The sequence below is a fragment of the Carassius carassius genome, chromosome 29 (assembly GCF_963082965.1).
Source record: "Carassius carassius chromosome 29, fCarCar2.1, whole genome shotgun sequence".
In the NCBI taxonomy this organism is placed as follows: domain Eukaryota; kingdom Metazoa; phylum Chordata; class Actinopteri; order Cypriniformes; family Cyprinidae; genus Carassius; species Carassius carassius.
The window spans coordinates 5,651,827-5,675,626 of NC_081783.1; the positions used below are offsets into that span (position 1 = coordinate 5,651,827).

The following is a 23,800-nucleotide window of genomic DNA, read 5'->3' on the forward strand; positions in this document are numbered from 1 at the left end:
GATGCATCCCGGCCGGGAATGATTAATCTCTGCTGGGAACACTTTCAGGAGTACAAGTTTAACCTCTGAGCACCCTCTTCCCAAACACAAAACACACGTACTCTCTCGCGCATGTATGCAGTCATTTCCTGGGAGTTGGAGGAGAAAGATCTTACCTGGGCACATTTTGTATGTGATGACCTTCTATAGGTGTGCCTCTGTCCTTATTTGTGGATATATGTGTGTGTGTGTGTGTGTGTGTCTGTGTCTATACCACTTGTAGGGTACCCGTCTAAAACCTTCCACCTCCTTTCACCTCGCACACATCAGTGATAGTGAAACAATGTCTTCTATTGATTATAGGTGCTAAAAGCATTCGTGTTATGCTCTGTAGAGAAGACTAAAGGGACATTTCTAGGTAGAGAAAAGGAAAGCACTGCTAGTTCAGACAAATGCTTTCAGCGACCTTCTGTATGCTTCCCTTTGAGGATGAATTACACAAAGAAAATGGCTGGATTATACTTCATCCTCAAATCGAAATGGGGAAAAGGGTGACATTTTTCAAGAATAGAACAAAAAATGTTTTTTTATTTATTTTAACATTGTGATTTATTTATTTATTGCACTGTGATTTATTTATTTACTTATACTGATGTGCCTACTTGATGTGTAGTTATAATACAGTACAATTAAAAAGCTTGGAGTTATTTTAGGGTCCTTAAAAAAAAAAAAAAAAAAATTTATATATATATATATATATATATATATATATACAGTACAGACCAAAAGTTTGGACACACCTTCTCATTCAAAGAGTTTTCTTTATTTTCATGACTATGAAAATTGTAGATTCACACTGAAGGCATCAAAACTATGAATTAACACATGTGGAATTATATATGGAATTATATACATAACAAAAAAGTGTGAAACAACTGAAAATATGTCATATTCTAGGTTCTTCAAAGTAGCCACCTTTTGCTTTGATTACTGCTTTGCACACTCTTGGCATTCTCTTGATGAGCTTCAAGAGGTAGTCACCTGAAATGGTCTTCCAACAGTCTTGAAGGAGTTCCCCAAGAGATGCTTAGCACTTGTTGGCCCTTTTGCCTCCTGTCTGCGGTCCAGCTCACCCCTAAACCATCTCGATTGGGTTCAGGTCTGGTGACTGTGGAGGCCAGGTCATCTGGCGCAGCACCCCATCACTCTCCTTCTTGGTCAAATAGCCCTTGATGCCTTCAGTGTGACTCTACAATTTTCATAGTCATGAAAATAAAGAAAACTCTCTCTCTCTCTCTCTCTCTCTCTCTCTCTAAATATATATATTTAATGTGCTCACCATGGCTACATTTCATTATCATCATCATCATCATAAAAAAATATATATTTGGTAAAATATATTAATGTATTATTATTATCATCAATTATCAAAACAATTCTGCTGCTTAATATTTTTTATATTTTTAAATATTTGGATTGTTTAATAAATAAAATATTCAGCATTTATTTGAAATGGAAATATTTATTGGATAACAAATATTCCTTTTGATCAATTTATCGTGTCCTTGCTGAATAAAAGTAATTTTTGAAATCTCACTACACAAACTGGCTTCATTTTCTTTATACACATTTTTCAAATACTTTTGAAATATGACTATCACATCCCTTGCCATTTTGTAAAACTCACCCTTGAACTGTCAGCTCTACACAATCACCTGTATTTATGTGTGCGATTTGACGGCATTGGGCAGTCAGCGGTTCAGATGAAAGAAAAGACTTCCTGTTTGATGCACAAGATTCTGTACAGCTATTTAAGATTAAACCGTCCTATCTCATTCATCTAACTTCTTTTACCCTGGTACCAGGCATCTCAGCTTTTGTGTGTATGTGTGTGTGTGTGTGTGTGAGTGTGGCTAACAGCTCTCATCTCTTTCATTAATTATGCACGACAGGCTTGTGATGGTCCTGTTGCTGCAGTGCTTTATCAGACGGTGAAGGCCACAGTCACTGATGAGTGTTTTTCTGAATGCTCAAGCGCTTTGAAATGATGCATTTTGTTGCATTAATAGATGTAATCTTTTTATTATTTTGCCACCAGTGTGAGAGCAGACAGCAGGTGGGGTGTGCATGTGTTGTTATAATCTGGTTGTGTGTGTGTGTGTTGTAACCTGGCTATCGGAGCACAGGTGACATGAAACCTCAGTCTGCGGTCAGTGCAAAGAAGCAAGCTCTCTGAGAAATTGGACAGTATTATTTCATTACAAGGTTTGACGTCAAAGGTCTGATAACACCGATCTGGAAACGTTGGCTTGAAGAACATGCATGGAAAGATTTCAAAACAACCATTGTCAATGCTCTTTTTTACAACTCTTTCCACATCTTCTCCTCTTTGGCAAAGAAATTTGTCTCTCATTCCCCTCATTACCAGCAGCATGTAAAAGCTGCCTAAACAAACCTAATTAGCTCATTAAGAACCAGTCTTAACTACCTCCTGGGCTTTGTTCACATGCTCCAGACTTCTAAATGTTGTGGCTGATTTACTCTTGTACCGTGTGATTACTTTGCCGGGTTCACAGTATCTCCTGCTGCATCGCCCCAGCGCCGCTCCTGCGTCTTACCGTACGATTCTCCAGCTCTCTCCCACTGAGAGCCTTCCATTACAGAACACACTGACGTTAAATAGGAGATTGTTATCATTAAATTCACATTAAGCGGGCAGTAAGATATTGCTATGGAAGTGTGCTGCCGTTTGATTTTGGTGCAGAAAAGGTAAAGAGCATTTCAAATCAGAGACGAGTCAGAGATGCGTCATTGAATTTTAATGCTTCTATTACTACTGATGTCAGAGCAGGTAAATTGTTTTTTTTTTTTTCTTTTTTTTTTTCTCAGTTTCTAAGTCATTGATTTTCAGATTGTGATATCATCCGTTCTCTTGGGGAAAACTGTTAAATATTTGGTGAAAAAGTGTGAAATATTTAGGCTGTGGGAAGAAAGTAAATTTTGCAATTTTAAGCAATCAAATGTAATTATATCCTCTATATTTCAATGCAATGCATGGATGAATGAATGAATGAATGAATGAATGAAAACAAACAAACAAACATAAATAAATAAATAAATAAATAAATAAATAAATAAATAATTTCAAACAATCAAATTAAACGCCATTGGTTGAGACAGTTCCTTTTTTATTTTTTTTGAGCTGGTCAAGGTGCTCATACAAATTCTATACAAATTCTAAATATTTATGATTTACTTCTAATAGATGTCTCTTCCTATTAAGCTGAGATAAAAGTATTTTATTATTGAACAACTTATATACTTAAGATTAAAGTAGTACTGTAAATAGACGCATTCATTTTTAAAAGTGCCTTTGTTTCATGTTGTCACTTGTTTAAATTAAATCCAGCAACACACTGCTAATACAGCCTTACTTGTCATGTCAACTTCCCCAGGGAAGTCGTGGCCTAATGGTTAGAGAGTCGGACTCCCAGTCGAAAGGTTGTGAGTTCGAGTCCCGGGCCGGCAGGAATTGTGGGTGGGGGGAGTGCATGTACAGTGCTCTCTCCACCCTCAATACCACGACTTAGGTGCCCTTGAGCAAGGCATCGAACCCCCAACTGCTCCCCGGGCGCCGCAGCATAAATGGCTGCCCACTGCTCCGGGTGTGTGCTCACAGAGTGTGTGTGTGTTCACTGCTCTGTGTGTGTGCATTTCGGATGGGTTAAATGCAGAGCACAAATTCTGAGTATGGGTCGCCATACTTGGCTGAATGTCACTTCACTTTCCCATTTACATTCACTGTAAAACAATCATTCGCTCACGTTAAATTTCACTTGAAATCACAGTGAGTGCAGTGTCGTGATTCCAACAAGTCCTCTTTCCTTATTTTACAGGATTTTATTTATTTATTTATTTTTATCCACGATTGTGCTTAAGTCTCTCTTCTACCTCTCCATCCAACAAGCCTGAATCTATTAGTAAATTCAGGGATCTGGGAGAGGATGGGAATAATCTCGTCCAGTAAGCAACCTGTCATATCAGTGTAACCAGGCTCGATCGCTGTGTCGGGTAAAGAATAGATTAAATGTCTCGGCTGATTATAATCTGATCCACCCTACGGCTGCGCTATTCATATTTGGTGTTTACAGAAAGCAGATGAAAGGTAAATCGACAAAAAAACACTTTAGCTTTGATTTTGCATCATCCTGACATAAAAACACATATGATGTAATAGCGTGAAGTAACAGATTTCGCAGGCTACAATGGATTCGCAGCATGATGCTACGCACACATGTGTGTATTTGTAATATTTTGCCTCTGCCAGTTAGCAGTGTTTAATCCTTGGGAGTTTAATTAAGTCGGAGCTGTAATTAAATAGGCAGGTGCTAATTTGTCTTAAGTCTTCAGTTATTGGGTCAGTATGTGAATGTGCGAGTGTGCTGGCGAGCCTTAAGCTTGTTTTGGCGCTCACACGCACTTCTCATTGTCCAATCAGGTTGTGTTTATGTGGCTAGGTATTGAGGGGCAGAACTGCGCTCTATTTGCATTTGTAGATAGAATATTTAGAGCGATAGGCCGGCAGACTCCATTTGAAGCAACAGCTAGTCATTTGCACACAAAACAGCCACTTCTACGAGGGGCCTATTGAATTTACATGCCGATCGATTTTGATATTTGCTGACAAGGGTGCTTTTTTAAGTACTTTGTGTCTCGTAGCCGGCAGGTCATTCCGGCTGGCCTATAGATTGCACATGAAATAGGCCTTTGTGTTTGATGAGTCCACTGGCTTGCCCTGGGCTCACCTCCCGAAGTGTGTGCGAGAACGATCCGTCTCAGCCGTAGGGACCCAGACTGGCTTCAGTGTGCATATTGATCTATTACCTCTCAGAAGCCCCTCACGCTTTTACCCTGCAGGCTTGCACAACAATAAACGGGAATCTCTGTCTCTCCTTTTCTGTATACACGAGTTGTCTCTCTCTCTATCTCCCTGCCGTCGGGCTTAAGACTCGTTCAGCTCCTGCTCTCTGTGTTGGCCCTCATATTGATGTAAATTGTTATGCTATTGGCTTGTTTATCTGTCGGTTTGGCTCCGCATGGCGTGTAAGTGACAGGTTTTACTCGGCGCTGCAGTGTGTGAAGAGAGCACTTCAGATGAGCTGCTGTTATTTTATTTTCTCCAAGAGGAGCCACAAAATGAAGTGTCAACGTGGACCTGGGCTCCTGGAGGAAGTGATGTCGCGACACATCACACAGCTGACCTTCCCGTTGCGCCGCTGAACTGCAATTAAAAATTAATCTATAGTGTAAAGTCACCCAAGGTTAATGAATTATGAATCTCTGCTAATCTGCACAGAATCAAACTGGAGGAATTCTTAACACACATATTTGTTAATTTGTGTTTCAACACTGGCTGTGACAGTCTGAGTCGACTCTCTGGTGTTTTTGCTCTACTGCGAGCTCACCTTATAGCGACAGCTGATCTGCATTACAAATACACCACATTAACTAAAAAAACCATCTAATGACAAATTCACACATTTCCCCAAACACTCACATTAACACCACGTGCAATGCAATTTTGTAGGAATTTTTTATGTGGCTGTAAACAGGCTTGAAAGCTGCTATTCAGTGTTACATTTTCAATTTTATTTGTATAGTGCTTTTTACGATAGTAATCGTTGTAAAGCAAGTTAGTTTCTAAGTAAGTTTTTACAATATTTAGTTGAACATTTATCATATCTTGTAGGTTTGTAGATTAACTAACTTTCCATTGAGTTTTAGCATTCCATTCCCATTCCCATTTTTCATTGTCAGTTGTTCATCTGGCTCATGCAGTATGCCCAGGAAGTATATAACCTGTTTTATTAAAGAGATTGTTTACACTGTAAAACCAAACTGCAAAATTACCTTTAAATTAAACAAATATGACTGAAAGTTCATTGTACTTAATAGAAAACATAGTAACTGGTTATATATTCTATGAAGCACGAGATGTATTTTAAGATCTATGTTAATCAGAGTTAAACCAGGGTGAGGTTTATAGTGACGTGCTGATAATCCTGCTCGTCTCTCAGTGCTAGATTAGGTCTGGTCCCACAGTGAGAGGAAGCTTTTCTCTGTGTACTCAGAAGCTGCTTCTCAATAGAATTACATGCACCCCGGCTTCCAGTCACGCTTGGAAACTCACAGTGAAGTGTGAAAGTTCGACACACATCCACTGCAGTTCCCTTTAGACACAAATGAAAAGTGCACATTTGTTTGTACATGCACATGCATGTTTGTACATGCATATGTTGTTGAGCTTGTTTTGTGAACATGGGTGGGTGTAAGATTTGTCAGGGATTTGTCAGATGACAGCTGACTCCAGTGTCAGTTTGATGGCAGAGAGATTCTGGAAAAACACACACACACACACACACTGTACATATACAAGAAAAGTTCACACAAACTTGCCATATATATATATACAGTACAGACCAAGAGTTTGGACACACCTTCTCATTCAAAGAGTTTTCTTTATTTTCATGACTATGAAAATTGTAGAGTCACACTGAAGGCATCAAGGGCTATTTGACCAAGAAGGAGATAGAAGGGGTGCTGCGCCAGATGACCTGGCCTCCACAGTCACCAGACCTGAACCCAATCGAGATGGTTTAGAGGTGAGCTGGACCGCAGACAGAAGGCAAAAGGGCCAAAAAGTGCTAAGCATCTCTCGGGGAACTCCTTCAAGACTGTTGGAAGACCATTTCAGGTGACTACCTCTTGAAGCTCATCAAGAGAATGCCAAGAGTGTGCAAAGCAGTAATCAAAGCAAAAGGTGGCTACTTTGAAGAACCTAGAATATGACATATTTTCAGTTGTTTCACACTTTTTTGTTATGTATATAATTCCATATATAATTCCACATGTGTTAATTCATTGATGCCTTCAGTGTGAATCTACAATTTTCATAGTCATGAAAATAAAGAAAACTCTTTGAATGAGAAGGTGTGTCCAAACTTTTGGTCTGTACTGTATATAATTTATTTATTTATTTTTGCAATATATTTGTGTTTAATGTGTGTTAAAATGTAATTGATTGCTGACAATTGATTCCCTAAAGCTGTTCTAGTTTTATGGCTTTCATGTAACTTCGCTGTTAGTTTCTGGTCATAAAATAAAATACTCTCCAAGATCAATTTTCTATTTCCATTTATTTTATATATTTTTTTATTTTATTTTTATTTTTTTTTGTGTAATAAGCTTCAAACTGGATTCCTGTTGGGTTTTAGTTTTATTTTGCGGTAGTGAATGATGTATCTAGTGAATTGTTTGACATTTTTACTTTGAGATTCAGGCATTATTTAAAGCAAATTTCTTTAAAATTCTAAAAATTTTCTTTACATTTTTCATTATTTAAAGTAAAAAAAAAAAAGGAAAATCACAAAAGATGTTGTACTAGCTAAATTGCCTTTGAAAATAAAATGCTTTTAGCAGCACAAAAGTTTTTTTTTTTTTTTTTTGAGGATTCTGTGAATGTTGTACTAGTCTATGTGGCATAATATGGCTGATTTTTTTTCTTTCTTTCTTTCCTTTTTATCAGTCGGAGGAAGAAGACAAACATTCGGCTCATTCTCCACTAATTCTTTCCTCCTCTAGATGTTGTAAGTAAGTTGATTTTCCTTTGCTCATATGTCACTACAGGCTTATTGGATCAGCTGGCCCGTCAGTCTGTGTGTGAGTGTGATCTGCTTTAGTGAGCTCTGCTGCGGCTGTCAGGCTGACGAGTGAAACCCTGCTGTCCACAATCACACCCGATCAGCTCAGACGTGTCCGGTCTCGCACCGTATGGCTACCGGCCTGCATTAGTGTGAATGTGCCACAGGAGATGCTTTGCCACTGTAACAAACGTGTTTCCTTGGCAAGAGCATTTCAATAATGTGCTCCAACAACAGCAGAAGTAAGTTAGACAGCTCCAGGCTGTTGAACAGCATAGCTGGAAATAAACACAGGTATTACTATTTTTATGCCATGCGCTGTGAAGGCGTATCCTATAAATCTCTTTGGAGCTTTTTAGATTGTTAGATTTTTATGGATGAACAATGTGCTGTGAAAGAACAGCGTGTTAGTGTGAGAACTTTGCATTCGTAGTCACACCTGTGTGTGTGTTTGTGAGTTTGCTGTGCTCTGTTCCTAAAGGAGGTTGACAGCTGTGTGTATAAGTCAAGCGCTACATTTAATTCAGCTTGTGTACTGACATGAAAGCCTGCAGAGATGACCTTGCTGCCATATTTTCAGGAACAGATGCACAGAAACAGAAGGCATGAGTCCACTGGTTTCTGGACCAATGTATTTGCATGTATCAGAATATAAAAGTCATGTGAGGTCTGTTTGATAGTTGTTTGTTTATAGTTTTTGGCTTTTTGTCATTATTAGGCTGTACATGGACAAAAGAGCGAGAATTTGATGAAAAGTTGTTAAAATATATAATTCATATTTATAATAATATATTTATTTATTTATTTTACTTTTCATCAGGACATTGGAAACAATAATACTGTTGAACTGTAAGAATATTTAGTTCCTTTTCAGGAACTCGAGCTGCGTCTAGCGCTTTGGGGAACGTCCCTGACGAGACCGACTCTGAATATCGTGTGCAATCCGTCCATCGGAAAGGCGTGACGTCACGGGCGGGGTGACGTAGCGACCAGGAAGCTATAAAAGCACGTGCCGTGCAGCTGGCCTCAGCTTCGAATCTGTCAGCAAGCGCTCTGTGTGTGCATGTCAAAAGTCTGTCCTGTTGGTCCTATTTATTGTTGTCTGTCCCTTAGCCATTAAAAGATCGCTAAAACAGCTCAATATGCCAAAACAAAAGCAAAAGACCTAACATATGAAGGGCGATTCCAAGCCACGTTATAGATTGTGTGTTCCTCCCTGCCCTCGCTACATTACGAATGGGGATACACACAGTTTGTGCGTGGCTTGCCTGGGATCGAAGCACGCCGAGTCGGCTCTCGAGGGGGCCGACTGCCCGCATTGTGAACGAATGCCAATGCGGACGCTTCGATCCCGCAGGGCTCTCTTCGAGAAGTGAGCCTTCACAAGCGTTCCTCGCGATGCCGGTTCCGCTTTCGCCGAGGCGAAGCCGCGCCGGCATTCGTTGGGTTCGCAGATCGATCTGCTGGAAGGTATGGAGACGGGCACGTCCTTATCTCCTACCGTACCCACCAGATCTGCCTGATTCCGGGGTTTGGAAGCCCGAGCTTCGGCTCTTCCCCCCGAGCGTCGGGCTTGACGCTTTGCCTTTCTTTCTCCGAGGAGATTGATACGGAGGGCGTCGGCGAGCTTGTAGTTGCACAAACAAAGTTGCATAAGCACAGTATAAAACAAACAGTGTCATTATACGGGCAGCGTTAGTGAGCAGCTATTTAATCTCCGAGGGGATTAATATTGTTTGTGTGACTAAGCTATTCGCGCGCTGTCGAGGCAACGCGTGTATTACATCATTTTCAGTTTTGATGTGAATTTTTCCATACCCGACCGCGTGTCTGGTTATTTTAACTCCATTTAATAAGCAGGAGTTGGTTCTATCACTTCAATGTGTACTTTATCACAATCTAGACCGTGTTTACTTGTCTGATTGTTTGATTTCACTAAATTCTGAGGAATTTGGATTGCATTAGATTCTGAGGAATCTAGTGACTGTTATCTAACTTCGAGAAGTTCAATATATCACTTCAATGTGTATTGTATCACAATCCAGACCGTATTTACTTGTCTGATTGTTTGATTTCATTAAATTCTGAGGAATATAATGACAGGTATTTGACTCATGAAGTTAGATGTACTGGAGGGACTGCTGGGCGGGAGCAGCCCCCTCCGCGTACAAACAGTCACGACTACAGAGGGCAGCCCCTACTGGGGTAGAGCGGTGTCCACCTCATTACACGGTGCCCGTCTCACCTCAGTGCCCTCGGGAGGTGGGTCTGCCAACCCTGCCGGAGTTTCAGGGTGCAGCGGCCTCCAGCGAGCACTACTCAGTTATTTCCGCCCGTGAGCGTAGCGGAGCTGGGATGCTCGCCTCCCCTTCGGGGGCCTCTTACTCCAGAGATCAGTCTCGAGAGACTGATTCCCTTAGTACATTGCTAGCAGCGTGGAAACTACTGCCAATGTATCTCAATGGGTCCTGCGCACAGTGGAAAGACAATAGTCGGCCTCCTGCAGGCTCTGGTTATGGAACAAAAAAGTGAATACCCTTTTTAGGAAGGAGGCCATCGAGGTGGTCCCTCCTCTAGCAGGGAGTCCGGGTTTTATAGCCGGTATTTCATAGTTCCAAAGAAGGATGGGGAGTTGCGTTCGATCTTAGACTTATGTCATCTAAACCTCTCAGTAATGTCACTGAAGTTCAAAATGCTCACTGTCAAACAGATTGTAGCTCAAATCAGATCCGAGGACTGGTTTGTCACAATAGATCTCAAGACGCATACTTCCATATCCATCCTTCCACAACACAGGAAGTTTCTGAGGTTCGCTTTTGGGGGCAAAGCCTACCAATACTGAGTACTTCCCTTTGGCCTCGCACTCTCACCCCGCACGTTCACGAAATGTGTAGATGCGGCTCTGGTATCCCTCCGTATGCAGGGCATCCGCATTCTGAACTATATCGACGATTGGTTGATTCTAGCTCAATCAGAGCAGATGGCGGTTCGACATCGAGATGTCGTCCTCGCACACATGGGGGAGCTGGGTTTGAGACTAAACGCCAAGAAGAGTGTACTTTCTCCAGTTCAGAGAACCACCTATCTAGGCGTAGTGTGGAATTCGACCACGATGCAGGCACGCTTGTCTCCTGCTCGGATCGAGTCGATCCTCACGTCAGTCGAGAGAGTCAAAGAAGGCCAGTCACTCACTGTCAAACAATTCCAGAGATTGTTAGGGCTGATGGCAGCTGTGTCCAACGTGATACCTTTTGGCCTGCTGTACATGAGACCCCTACAGTGGTGGCTCAAGTCCAAGGGCTTTTCCCCGAGGGGAAATCCACTTCGAGTTATCAAGGTCACGCGGCGGTGCCTTCGTGCCTTAGACATGTGGAAGAAACCTTGGTTCTTGAATCAGGGCACGGTGCTGGGAGCTCCTTGTCGCCGTGTAAAGCTAGCGACAGACGCGTCCCTCACCGGTTGGGGTGCGGTCATGAGTGGCCACCCTGCCCGCGGTCTGTGGAGCGATCGCCATCTGACATGGCACATCAATTGCCTAGAGATGCTAGCAGTCTACCGAGCATTGAAATATTTCCTCCCAGACCTGAGAGGTCACCATGTGTTGGTGCGCACTGACAACACATCAGTGGTCTCTTATTTCAATCACCAGGGGGGTCTGCGTTCACGCCCCTTGTACAAGCTGGCACACCAGATCCTTCTGTGGTCCCAGGGCAAACTCCTCTCGATCAGAGCAGTGTATATTCCTGGGAGGTTGAATGTGGGAGCAGACATACTGTCGAGGCAGGGGCCGAGGCCCGGGGAATGGATGCTTCACCCCGAGGTGGTGAAGCAGATATGGAGAGTATTTGGCACAGCCCAGGTGGACATCTTTGCGACTCAGGAGACATCGCAATGTCCCCTCTGGTTCTCTCTAGTTCATCCAGCTCCTCTGGGACTGGACGCTATGGTACAGACCTGGCCGAGGCTTCGTCTGTACGCTTTTCCCCCTATCGCTCTGCTCCCGGGAGTTCTGGCGAGAGTACGCCAGGACGGGGTCCGTCTGTTATTAGTAGCCCCGTTCTGGCCGGGCCGACCATGGTTCTCAGATCTAGTCTCGCTCCTCGACGGCTCTCCGTGGGAGATACCGATCAGGACAGACCTACTCTCACAGGCGCAGGGTACGATAATTCACCCTCGCCCGGAGTTGTGGAAGCTGTGGGTGTGGCCCCTGAGGGGGCACAACTGTTAGCAGCTGGTCTCTCAACCGAGGTTGTTGAGACCCTACTCCAATCCAGAGCTCCCGCTACGAGGAAACTGTACGCCCTGAAGTGGAAACTCTTCACTTCATGGTGCAGAGACCGCCAGCTTGACCCAGCAAACTGCCCAGTTGGTACAGTTCTGGAGTTTTTACAAGCCAGGCTCTCTGCGGGGTTATCCCACTCCACCTTAAAGGTTTACGTGGCGGCCATAGCTCCTTTCCATGTCCCTTTCAATGATCAGTCAGTGGGTAGACACCCCCTAGTTACACGTTTCCTCCGAGGTGCACTGAGGCTGAGACCTCCAGTACGGTCCCGTGCTCCCCCCTGGGATTTGGTTGTGGTGCTAGAGGCTCTTTGTAAAGCTCCATTCGAGCCAATTCAAGACATCTCAGACAGACATCTAACAATTAAAACTGCCCTGTTATTGGCAATCACCTCTCTAAAGAGAGTTGGAGATCTCCAGGCCCTCTCGGTGGCCCCTACCTACCTAGACTTTGCCCCTGGTATGGCCAAAGCATTCTTACACCCTCGAGCGGGTTATGTTCCGAAGGTTCCCTCTGTCACACCACAACCTATCGTACTGCAGGCCTTCTGTCCTCCTCCCTTTCGGGAGCCAGACCAAGAGAAGCTAAACTGTATGTGTCCAGTGCGAGCACTGGACGCATACGTCCACAGAGCTGCCCTGTGGAGAAAATCCGACCAACTGCTTGTTTGCTATGGTCCTTCTAACAAGGGTTCTCCTGCCACCAAGCAGACCCTTAGTCGTTGGATAGTCGAGGCTATCAACGTCTCCTATGAGTCCTCTGGTCTTCCCCCTCCTTTGGGGGCCAAGGCTCACTCTACTCGGGGTATGGCGGCCTCTAAGGCCTTCTCAGCAGGTGTGTCCCTCTTGGACATCTGCAACGCTGCGGGGTGGTCCACGCCCTCCACATTTGTCCGATTTTACAATCTTGACATGCGAGCCACGCCGGGCTCTTTTGTTCTCTCGTCTTAGCTGTGCTCTTCGGATACACACTAGGCAGGGATTTGGAAGTCTGGCAGCGTTGGCACATCGTTCCCCAAAGCGCTAGACGCAGCTCGAGTTCCTGAAAAGGAACGCCTCAAGGTTACGTATGTAACCCTAGTTCCTTGAAGGAACGAGACGCTGCGTCGCAAAGCCATACTCCCGGCACCCCTGCCGGCGCTTGCTTCCCTACTCGAAGCTGAGGCCAGCTGCACGGCACGTGCTTTTATAGCTTCCTGGTCGCTACGTCACCCCGCCCGTGACGTCACGCCTTTCCGATGGACGGATTGCACACGATATTCAGAGTCGGTCTCGTCAGGGACGTTCCCCAAAGCGCTAGACGCAGCGTCTCGTTCCTTCAAGGAACTAGGGTTACATACGTAACCTTGAGGCGTTTGTCAGGCTGTACATGGACAAAGCTGTACTTTAAATTTACATTAAGTTAGAATCCATTTCCACTATATATTCATGTATTACCTTAGAAATACATGACAATATGGAACTTTAAAACACTGCAAACTTCATTTCCCAGCATCTTTCAGTTCCAAACTGTCTCAGAGGTAACATTTCAAAGTGTTTCAAATCTATGTAAGTGAAAGACAGGAACTATTAAGAAGGAGAATTAGGGGTGCCCATTAACAACAGTGTGAATGAGATGATGCCCTTGATGGCTGGGCCAGTTGATTGAAAGTTTCCTGGCAGGATAATTAATCTTCATCCAGATCAGCACATGGGGTCATTTAGCCTTTACAGGTGTATTTAAAAATCCTACAGCACCTTTCAGGGCTGCAGTCACTTGGCAAGGTTAGAGTTTTTGACAGTTCATCTGAAACAGAATGTGTAATTATAGTCCATTCACATAATGCTGCACATAGAGCGACTTCAATGCTACAGATGTGTGCTGAGTCTCTCAAGGTCTCCTTTGGCACACTGTAGTTGACTCAAGCTTTAGTATCTGTGTTTAAATAAAAGATGTCTTATATTTGCAGGAAGTTGTTTGAATGAGACCGACTCTGTAAAGAATAATACTGTTTAATTGATGGAACCCTGAACCGCACTGCTCAGACTTAATGCAGTGCAAATTTAAAACTGTCAATAGTTTAAAGCTTGTTTATAGATCTTGGGAAACATTAAACACTAGAGCATTTTACCGAGATCTTTCAAGCTTGTGCTTAAATGCTGAGATTGTGTCAGTTGCTTATGCGTTGATGTTGGTACTATTGTACATGTTTGCGAGGCTTTAAATTGGAAGAGTACAGCATAAATAGCAGTGCAACAGGTGGATCCGTGTGTGTTAATCTCCGCTGAGAAAGACTTTGGCTTAAAGCTGCATTTGCTTAGATCTCCATCTGGAACCTCTGACCGCTGAAACCCATTGGAGGGATTTCACTAATGAATGAGATGCAATCTATAATAAGCCTCATTTGCATAGAAAGGATGCATGTTTACTTAAATAATCACAGTGCAGCGTTTATTCAGTGCATTTAATGTCTGGCTAAACTGGATTATACTGTAGGTTCTTAGCAATAAGACGCTGGTTTTTACATGCTAGAGTGCCACATCTGTTTAGTTCATTCTGAAAATATACATTATTATTATTATTGTTGTGAAATATGTAATTGTCTTTTAGATTTAAATGATTGATTTCACATTCAACATCGTCTGTTTATAGATTAAAGATTAAAGATAGTTAAGCAGCTTGTTTGCTAATGGTGGGATCTAAACGATATCCCTTGAAGGAATGTGTAATCGATCACCTGCACAACACAAAGTCAGAAATGAACCAAAAGGAAATTAATGCTATTGACAAACTTACTAAATTAAAATGACTGGCTGCTGTTTATCCACTACAAACACAAACTATCTATTTACCCTCGTAGGCATAATCTTGTTACATCTTTTCATACGCATACATTAGCCTGGTTGTATTGATCTCATATTACCAGCAAATTAGCAGAACCGCTATGAATGTAGTCTATAGTTAATCTTTTATTAAGCCTTTGATAAATGACCAATGGCAATCAATATCCATGAGAAGTGGACATTCATCTGCTTGATGTTTTTCAGGTTTAGAAACCACGATGAACTAAAAGGGACAGGAAAAAAAGATAGTGCAGTGTTTCCCACAGAATTAGATTCTATTGGGGGTTGTTAAGTTAAATATATCATGTATATATATCATAAATATATCATATATTTTTAGTGGCAAGTACACATTTCCATTGCCAACATTTAGTGTCAGATACCTTAAAGGGATAATTTGGTTATATTTGGAGATATTTGGAAGATTGACAGAATCAAACATATCTCTTTCCCCATTGACTTCCATAGTAGGAAAAAATATATACTATGGTAGTCAATGGGGACCGAGATCTGTTTGGTTACAAACATTTTTCCAAATATCTTCCTTTGTGTTCAGCAGAACAAAGAAACTCATACAGGTTTGGAACAACTTGAGGGTAAGTAAACGATGATAGAATTTTCATTTTCATTTTTTGGGTGAACTATCCCTTTAAAGACATTGCTATTGCTACATTGCTGTGCCATTGCTACAATTTCTATGCTATGACTGCTCCACAGACTTCTTGTTGCAAATTTTGCTCACACACACACAAACCTAGACCTGGAGATGGACACACACACACACTCAAACTCATAAACTTACTGACACACTCAAACACAGGCTCACACACTCAAACATTCAAAAAGACTCACTCACACACAGACTCAGACACACACAGGCTCACACACACACACCAAACTGGACCTGGACACACACAGACTCTGACACTCACGCACGCACGCGCGCGCACACACACACACACACACACACACACACAGACCTGGAGATTGAGGTGGACAAAAACCAACACACACCAACCTGAACCTGGAGATAATAATAATAATATAATATCTAGTCTGGTGGCTGTGATATATGTAAACCTACCAACATCTGTTGCCATGATTTTTGGAATCACTGATCGCGAGAGGAAAAAAAATGACGTTTTAGTCGCATAACATCGGTTAATGGAAACGCCGTCATTTCGCAATAGTAGTTTATCGATATTTAGAAAAAAAACACAAAAGTTTTGCGTGAATCTGTAATGGAAACGCGACAGCGCTTAACATAGACTAACTTCTCAGAGTTATGTTGAGCAACAGTGTTCATTACTAACCATTCAACTCCGGATTGAATAAGCATTAAGCACCGGTGATCCGTACTCTAACTAACGCATGCTCATGTTTTGATTCAGATCGTGTTTGAAGAGGAGGGGCTAGTCGTGCGTGGCTCCGTTGTCAGTTCTGAGAGGGAGGGAGCAAGCAGCGCGCAGCTCTACAATGAAATACAATTGTACCCATATTAAATAGTTAAAAAATCTGAATCAATCCGTGGCGGTCAGCGTTGATATTGTGGCGGGCCGCCACAAATTAATGAATGTATGGGAAACCCTGTAGTGAAACAGAAAGGTGTTGCTTACAGCAAAAGATAGATGTGTTATTCACTTTTGAGGATTGCATTTTGTAAGTATATTCGGTTTAGATTTTTTATAGCATAAAATATAGCTTTTTTATAACCCACTTTGTGTTAATCTCTGTTATTGTGTATGAATGTGTGTGATTCTTTACCAGTCTATCATAGTGGACTACAGTATGTAACTGATGTGATTGTAGGATTAAAACGTCTACATACTGTAATGCCTTTATTAAAACCAAATCTCTGAATAGACGTTAAACCTCTAAATTTGTCTGTTTATTGATTCCCCAGATGATCTGCAATTTAATTTCCACACAGGTGCCTCACTGAACAGCATGGTACTCGCTTAAGTCGAGTGGGTTTCATTTGAGCAAAGCATGCTTTCACTTTTTCTATTGCTTTTCCTTCAATTGGATCAGAAGATTATCTGTCTGGATGAATGGCCTTTGTTTCTATACATTAGTGTGTATTAGTCTCTCGGCGTAGATGGCACGCTATTAAAGAGCAGTGTATGTCATCAGCTCTGACAGGACGATGTGTGTTTGGGGAATATTTCACATTGGCTGCTGCTTGTCTCCACCCACTGTGCATGCGGCATGCAGGAGGTGAGAAAAGCTAGCTAGTGTGCATCAGCGGTTACGTGTCTGGCATGTGTGTGTGCTGTTTGGACTGAATAAACCTATTGAACAGGGACCCCTGTGATTTCACATCACCCATAGCAAGCAGGGAAACATCTCATGGGTCTTCGCTCGGCACTGAGACCTGTCAAACAAACCTCATTCTGACTGCATAGTGGTGCTTTGTTAAGCCGTCTCATTTTCCCGTTTCCCTCATTTCTCAGCATACCAATGACACGCCTGCTTCCCAAAGGGTTAAGGATCCAATCTTCCAACTGCTGGGATCTCCTCAGGTCCATGTGCCGTTTGTTCCACACGTGCAGAGACTAGTGCTCTGCTGGGTAGGATGTGCCATCCAGGGTGTGCTGAAAAAGCTTTGAGTGGATGGTGGTGAACTGATTCCCTGAAAATGCCTCAGATGAAGTCTTTCAAATGAACTGCTTTCCCCTATCCTTGTGAAGACTTATAAATAGGAGAACCTTTAATGATGGTGAATGTGTCAGTCAAACTGCACCCCATGAAGACAAAGCCTCATTAGCTGCAGGTATATAGGGCAGCATTTAAAAACAAGCCCTTCTCAGGTTATATATCTAGTTCTTTAATTTAATACATTACATGCCATGTAGGCTTCTGTCATGTGGTATGTTGCATATTTTTGTTGTTGTTGTTTTAAATAAACAAAATATAATTTACATCCAATTGCATCTAATGTTCACAAAAAGAAGAAAGAAAAGAAAACAAGGAGTGTGTGTATACTAATTTGTAGGGGTGTAACGATTCACTCGTTTTCTCGATGCATCGATTACAAACCCTGACGACATCGACGACATCGATCTTGAAACATGATTTTTTAATCATGAATCGCTGATCTCGGACATAAATCGATTCAAAATGCTAAGAACCGAATGAATCGTAATTTCTATAGCGATTCTAATACTTTCAAAATATATACACATTAAGTTACTACAACCACAAATTAATGGAGACATTGAACAGTGTTCGTGAATCGTGCCTCTAATCTGTCCTTCACGCGCTCCATTGTTTACCGCCTGAGACTGTCACAGGATTGCACTCGCACTCCGTTCGTCTCTGGCGCAGCTGACGTGCGATCTATAGGATTTGTGGCCAGTAATACTAAAGTGAAGTAGCTTTACTTTTCTGTAGTTTGTCAATGGCTCTCAGCATCTTACCGACAGCGTTACCTGAGCAGTCGAAAACTGTATTTATTCCATGGACGGAGCAGAAATGTAAGTGTCTAAATCATATGCACAATTTCATTGAATGATAAATATGTTTAAACAATGCGGATGAACCGAATGTACGAAGGAAACTGTTAAAATAATCACAGCATTAATGACGACCTTGAAATAAGAGCACAAGGTTTATCTGAAAATCAGATGCATGAAAGTAGCGTTTGTAGCTTTAGCAAACAGACATCTGGTGCATTTTCTTTCAGGGTCATCATTCGCTGATGGAGAGGAAACGTTAAATAGCTAGCCTACTATAGCATTTTATTTTGTAAAAATGAGATGAGCCTTTATCTGCAGCTGAAACTTAAAAAAAAACCCACAATAAATAAAATGTATTAATGATGCAGTTCTAAATAAGTGACTTATAATTACAGAACATAAACTATAAAGTATATATTCTACCTTGTTCTGTGCAGAAAATTAAAATAATTGCTAATTAAATGTAGCCTAGTATAGAAAACAATCATAAAATTGCCATTAGAAAAAAACAATATTGATTACAAATGATTGATTATTGTCCAGTAGTGTATTTGATTTCTTACAGCTAATTAAAAGTAATGGAAAAATAAGAAAATTCCTTGTAAAAATAAATAAAAATTAGAATAATTATGAAAATACATAGGCTACATACATAAAATTATTGTATTTGATATTTCTGTCACTTCTGAAATGATGGCTATGCCCCTGGTGTGACAAAATGTTAGCCTATACATAATACACTTTAAGCTCTTTTTTTTAAATCTTGCATTACATAAATTTTTACGTTTGCCATTTCGCATCATTAAACTAGCATTTAACAATGAACAAAAGTTTTTTTTTTTTGTTTTTTTTTTCTATGGTTATTCTCTAACCATAAAGGCTGCTGTAATTTGCCCCCTGACTAAGCATTTAAAGATTTTAGGGGAAACATTTAAATAATCCTGTGAATGCACTTAAAAATGCAGAATGTAATCGTTATAATCGAATCGAATTGAATCGTTCTAAATTTGCAAAAATCGTTCTTGACACTACATGACATTTTTAGTTGTTACATTTAATCTTTTCTCGAAAATTGTATTTTTAAGACTTTAAAATTAAGTGCATGAATACAAACACTGCACTTTAAATTATTTTATTTAGTTTTTTGAAAATATGTTTCCCTTTCTTATTTGTCATTGACCAATATAATTCTCCAAAGGCACAGAGCAGAGGTTGAATAATTGTTAAATAATCAACGATCCAGGAACAGTCTTCCCCAGATTGTCTACATCATTTAAACATTAATGGCCGCATATATTTTGTGTTTACGTATATGTAGCGAGCCCTTTCAGTTGTGAGTGGTTATTAATTAACATGTGTAGAATGAAACTGGCCTGCTGAAAGGCTGTCCATTTGACCAAGCAACTAATCAATGCATGAATCATGTACACACATCTGACACATAAGATCAACATCAGGTGCTTTTGTGTGTTTGTGTATGTACATGGCGTGAGTCAGAACTTGCAGCTGAATGAATATGGAGGGGCTTCTGTGAAGGTCAGCGGCTCGCTGTAGTCTTTGAGGGTTGTGTGTCCATCTTGTTACAGCAGCACAGGAAGTCCTCCTTCAGGGACGAGACACCTGACTGCAGCGCTAAGCTTTTAAATCTAAGAGTATCTTTACTAACTATTCTAAGTAAAGGTGTGTCCGTGTAACTCTGCTCATTACTCTCTCAAGTGTTCAGCAAAATGCACCATGATTGCCTCAGAATGTGATGGCTGTCTTCAGGTGGGGGTTGTTGTCTAAGAGAAGAATGGGAATGGTTGCTTTAAAAGGCCGTATCAACAAGTTGAACTGGGCCATGCTTGCTGGTGTTGAAGCAGGCAGCCTGGAATATTTGTGGTATTGTTCTGACTTTAAGAGAACGAGGTGGATCTGACATACAGTCTCATTACAGGGGAGGTTGGCAGTGTTGCCAGCGGTGTCATCAATTATGAAGAACTTGTATGGTGTGTAAGTGTGGGGCTTATGAATAAAGCAGTGTGTTTTTTGTTTATCCCACAGGATTAGATGTGCTGACTGAGGTCAGGCTCTCTCTGGGGCTTTGGGTCACCAGAGTATAAATATCAGAGAGAAAAGCAGCCATACCATTGGGATACAGTGCAACGGGGAGGGGTGATTTCCTCAGGACACACTAATTTCCTCAAGGATGTGTGTGTGTGTATATGTTTGTGTGAGCGGGATGTTTTTGTATCCAAACAACAGCTAGGCCTTGCTGTACAATCCAGCTTAAATTGGTAGCTGTATTTTGGAACATTGTTGCTGATTTTGAGCTGGATTTTAAATGGTCCAAACTAGTCATTAGCTTCATGCCAATGTAAAGTGTTGAGGGATAGTTCAATTAAAAATTTAAATCATGTCATCATTTTCACACCCAGTTGTTCCAATAATAATAACAATAATGGCTTATTATTAATGTATATTATAAAAAAAAAGTATTTTGGCTTAAAATAGAACTTTCTGGATTTACTAAAGATGCACAGTGAAGAATTAGCGCTGAAAAGGCGTGGACAGTTATTTTTGCACATGACCTTATTGAATATGCATTTATACGAGTTTCCCTTTCAGATGCAAAATTTATGGTTGCAGAGTATTTAAATGAATCACACAATGTGATTTACTAACATTTGTGCTTGCCAAATTACCGGTGTTTGTACCATTATTTAAGGCCCCCAAAAATCTAATCTTAAAGCAGGCGGTAATTTGCACTGCTATTGGTAGATTGCGCTGGTCATTATAGAAATGATCTGGCTGCGTTTTTGTTCTATAATGTGCACATTGTTGGTAAATCACAAACAGAATTTCCCTCTTCCATTGGCACTTTTATGGAATTGCTCTCTAATACTAATTTTCCCTATTTAGCAAATCTTGACTCAGCTACCAGATAGATTTTTACATTACATTACATTAATTCATTTAGCTGACGCTTTTATCCAAAGCGACTTACAATTGCTATATATGTCAGAGGTCACACACCTCTGGAGCAATTAGGGGTTAAGTGTCTTGCTCAGGGACACATTGGTGTCTCACAGTGGATTCGAACCCGGGTCTCTCACACCAATGGCATGTGTCTTATCCACTGCACCAACACCACCCGATTTGATGTAGATTTTGTAGATGTAGATTTTGTTGATTTTATCAACAAGATGCAAACCAAATTCTGCCAGAGCTCTCTAGGTTGGGCAGTGCTATTTCTTTCCTCCTACACCAGCTCTACACCCCTACTCTATTTCCTTGCATGTTCATTTAAGAGATTATTATTATTATTTTTTTTAAATAATCAGATGATGCATTCAGCTACCAGCAAGCGTTGTGTACTCTCAGGGCCGTTTAAAACATTTAACTATATTCAAACAGAATTCCTCAGACCTTCATCAACAATCAGCACAGAAAACGTGAAATGAGTGTGCGGATTCCGTGTGGGTTTCCGTGACCCAACTTCTCCTGCCTGCTCGGCTCACAAAACTCCTTTTCTCTTCTCTCTTTCCCTTTTTTCTTTCAGTGTCATGTTGAGTTCATTGCTCATACATTTATACAGCCATGGCATGACCTTTCTTGTTCCGCATGCCCCATTTACTATTGTTATCCTTCACACAAACGTCCTCTCGCTCACCCTGATGCAAGAGCACATGCATGCTTTGGGTTCCTAGCTTGCAACAGACCCCTAATCTATTGCACAGGCAAGATGAAGTCCCTCAGGCACGGGCGCTATTCCCCGCTGCAGATATAATGAGCTCCAATGTGTCTGTTTGAGCCTCAGCAAGAGGGGTAGTTGCTCTGGGGCCCTGAGAGAGATGGGCTCTGTGATGTAGACTATGCTAAGGGCTCCACCGTCCTGGTGCTTCTGTACTTGTCTGAAGTCGAGGGGAGCGGTCTAATTGTTTCACTGTTTAACTGACTGACTTCATCAATATCTATTAGGACTGTGGATTGCAGGTGCAGGGCTGCTTAATTCACATCTGGTTGGGGTTTTATCTAGCCTGGTGTTATAACATTATCATTCAGCGGAGAGTGTCTGTTTTTTTATCCCGCCGCAGCTAACACGTCCCCAGCGTCTTCACTCTTCCAGTCTCCGTCCTCTGATGAGCTGCTTTTTAGACTTTTTATCCTCTCTCTCCATCCACAGTCAGCTGAGTACACTCTCAGGTTATGCTGGGATATATGACACCCTCAACTTTAACTGATGTCTAGAGATGTAATCGCACAATTAGTGTAGGCATACAAGCTTGTAAAACTTGTTAAAAAGTTTGGCTTGATGATTCACATTTAAATATAAATGAACCACCGGGATTTCACAGCCTGAAGGCATCCAAGGTCATCCTTTTTATTTTACACATAAACCTTTATTAGTTTATTAGAAAATCATCTGCATACCGGTGTTTTGCAGTATTAGAGAAATGCAGAAAAAGTGGGAAAATAACTTCTATGATGTATATTCCACTTTGATACAGATTGTGAAGGCTAACATTTTATTTCTTTGGAATAACATGTAATTCACAATAAGAGCAGGAATTTGCATCAATAAATGTAGCATAGTCTAGTATATTATGAATTATGTATAGTATAATGTCAAAAACTTTAATTTTTTGAGGAACCAAATAGGAAACAAAAAGTGGGCCGAACTAAAGATTCAGAAAAACAAAAACCTTTGATTTTTAAAATAATATATTAAAGTTCTGTCATCATTTACTTCCCTTCATGTTTTTCTTTCTTTCTTTCTTTTTTTTTCTCCCTCACCTGTTTGACTTACTTTCTACTGCAGAACAGAAAAGTATATCTTTTGAAGAATTTTGGTAATCAAACTATTTGACCATTGACTTTGAAAAATAAAAGAAAAACTATATCAAAATATCTCCTTTTATGTTCTGCAGAAGAAAGGACGTCATACAGGTTTGGAATGACATGAGGGTGAGTAAATGATGACAGAACTTACATTTTTAGGTGAACTATCCCTTTAAGAGTGTAAAAGAAAATATCTTGAGAATAAGTCTGATTTCTCATGCCCCAGTTTGTATTGTTTAAGGTAAGCAGCTGCACATCTCCATTTATTTCCTCCATGGTGTCTGTATGTGCTTTGAGGGCTGATTTGGTGATTGGATTATCTTCAGAGAAGCAGAAATGAACCTGGGTTGTCATAGCAATCAGGAAGTTCCAGTAGTCTCATGTTATTTCACACTTTGTTTAAATTGCCATTTGAAGGGATTGGTCTTAATGGTGTTCCTTCTCAAACAGAAGGCAGAGTGAGGAGCTTTATTAATTTACCTGCAGTAGGTATGGAATAGGGTCTGCTGAATGACAGCTATTTTAATACGGTCTGGAGTGAGTGTGCATGTGTGTGTGTGTGTGTGTGTGTGTGTGTGTGTGTGTGTGTGTGTGTGTGTGTGTGTGTGTGTGTGTGTGTGTGCGTGTGGATGTGTGTTACATTATATCCACACACCCACTCCACTTATCAGCCTTCTTTTAATATTTTTCTTTCTTTCTTTGTTTCTTTCTTTCTTTCTTTCTAAAGATTAATAATAG

The 23,800-nt window shown here is 41.1% G+C and overlaps 1 protein-coding gene across 3 annotated transcripts in view; it reads left to right on the forward strand.

Moving 5' to 3' along the window:
* Nucleotides 1–23,800, forward strand: part of tenm2a (teneurin transmembrane protein 2a) — a 397,797-nt gene that overhangs the window by 114,797 nt on the left and 259,200 nt on the right. Inside the window, exon 4 of one of the 3 annotated variants that reach the window (XM_059515536.1) lies at nt 7,565–7,629. The exons of the other annotated variants lie outside the window; for them this stretch is intronic. The gene's annotated coding sequence lies outside the window, so the exon portion shown is untranslated. The remainder of the gene's footprint in view (nt 1–7,564; nt 7,630–23,800) is intronic. 3 annotated transcript variants of the gene reach the window in all.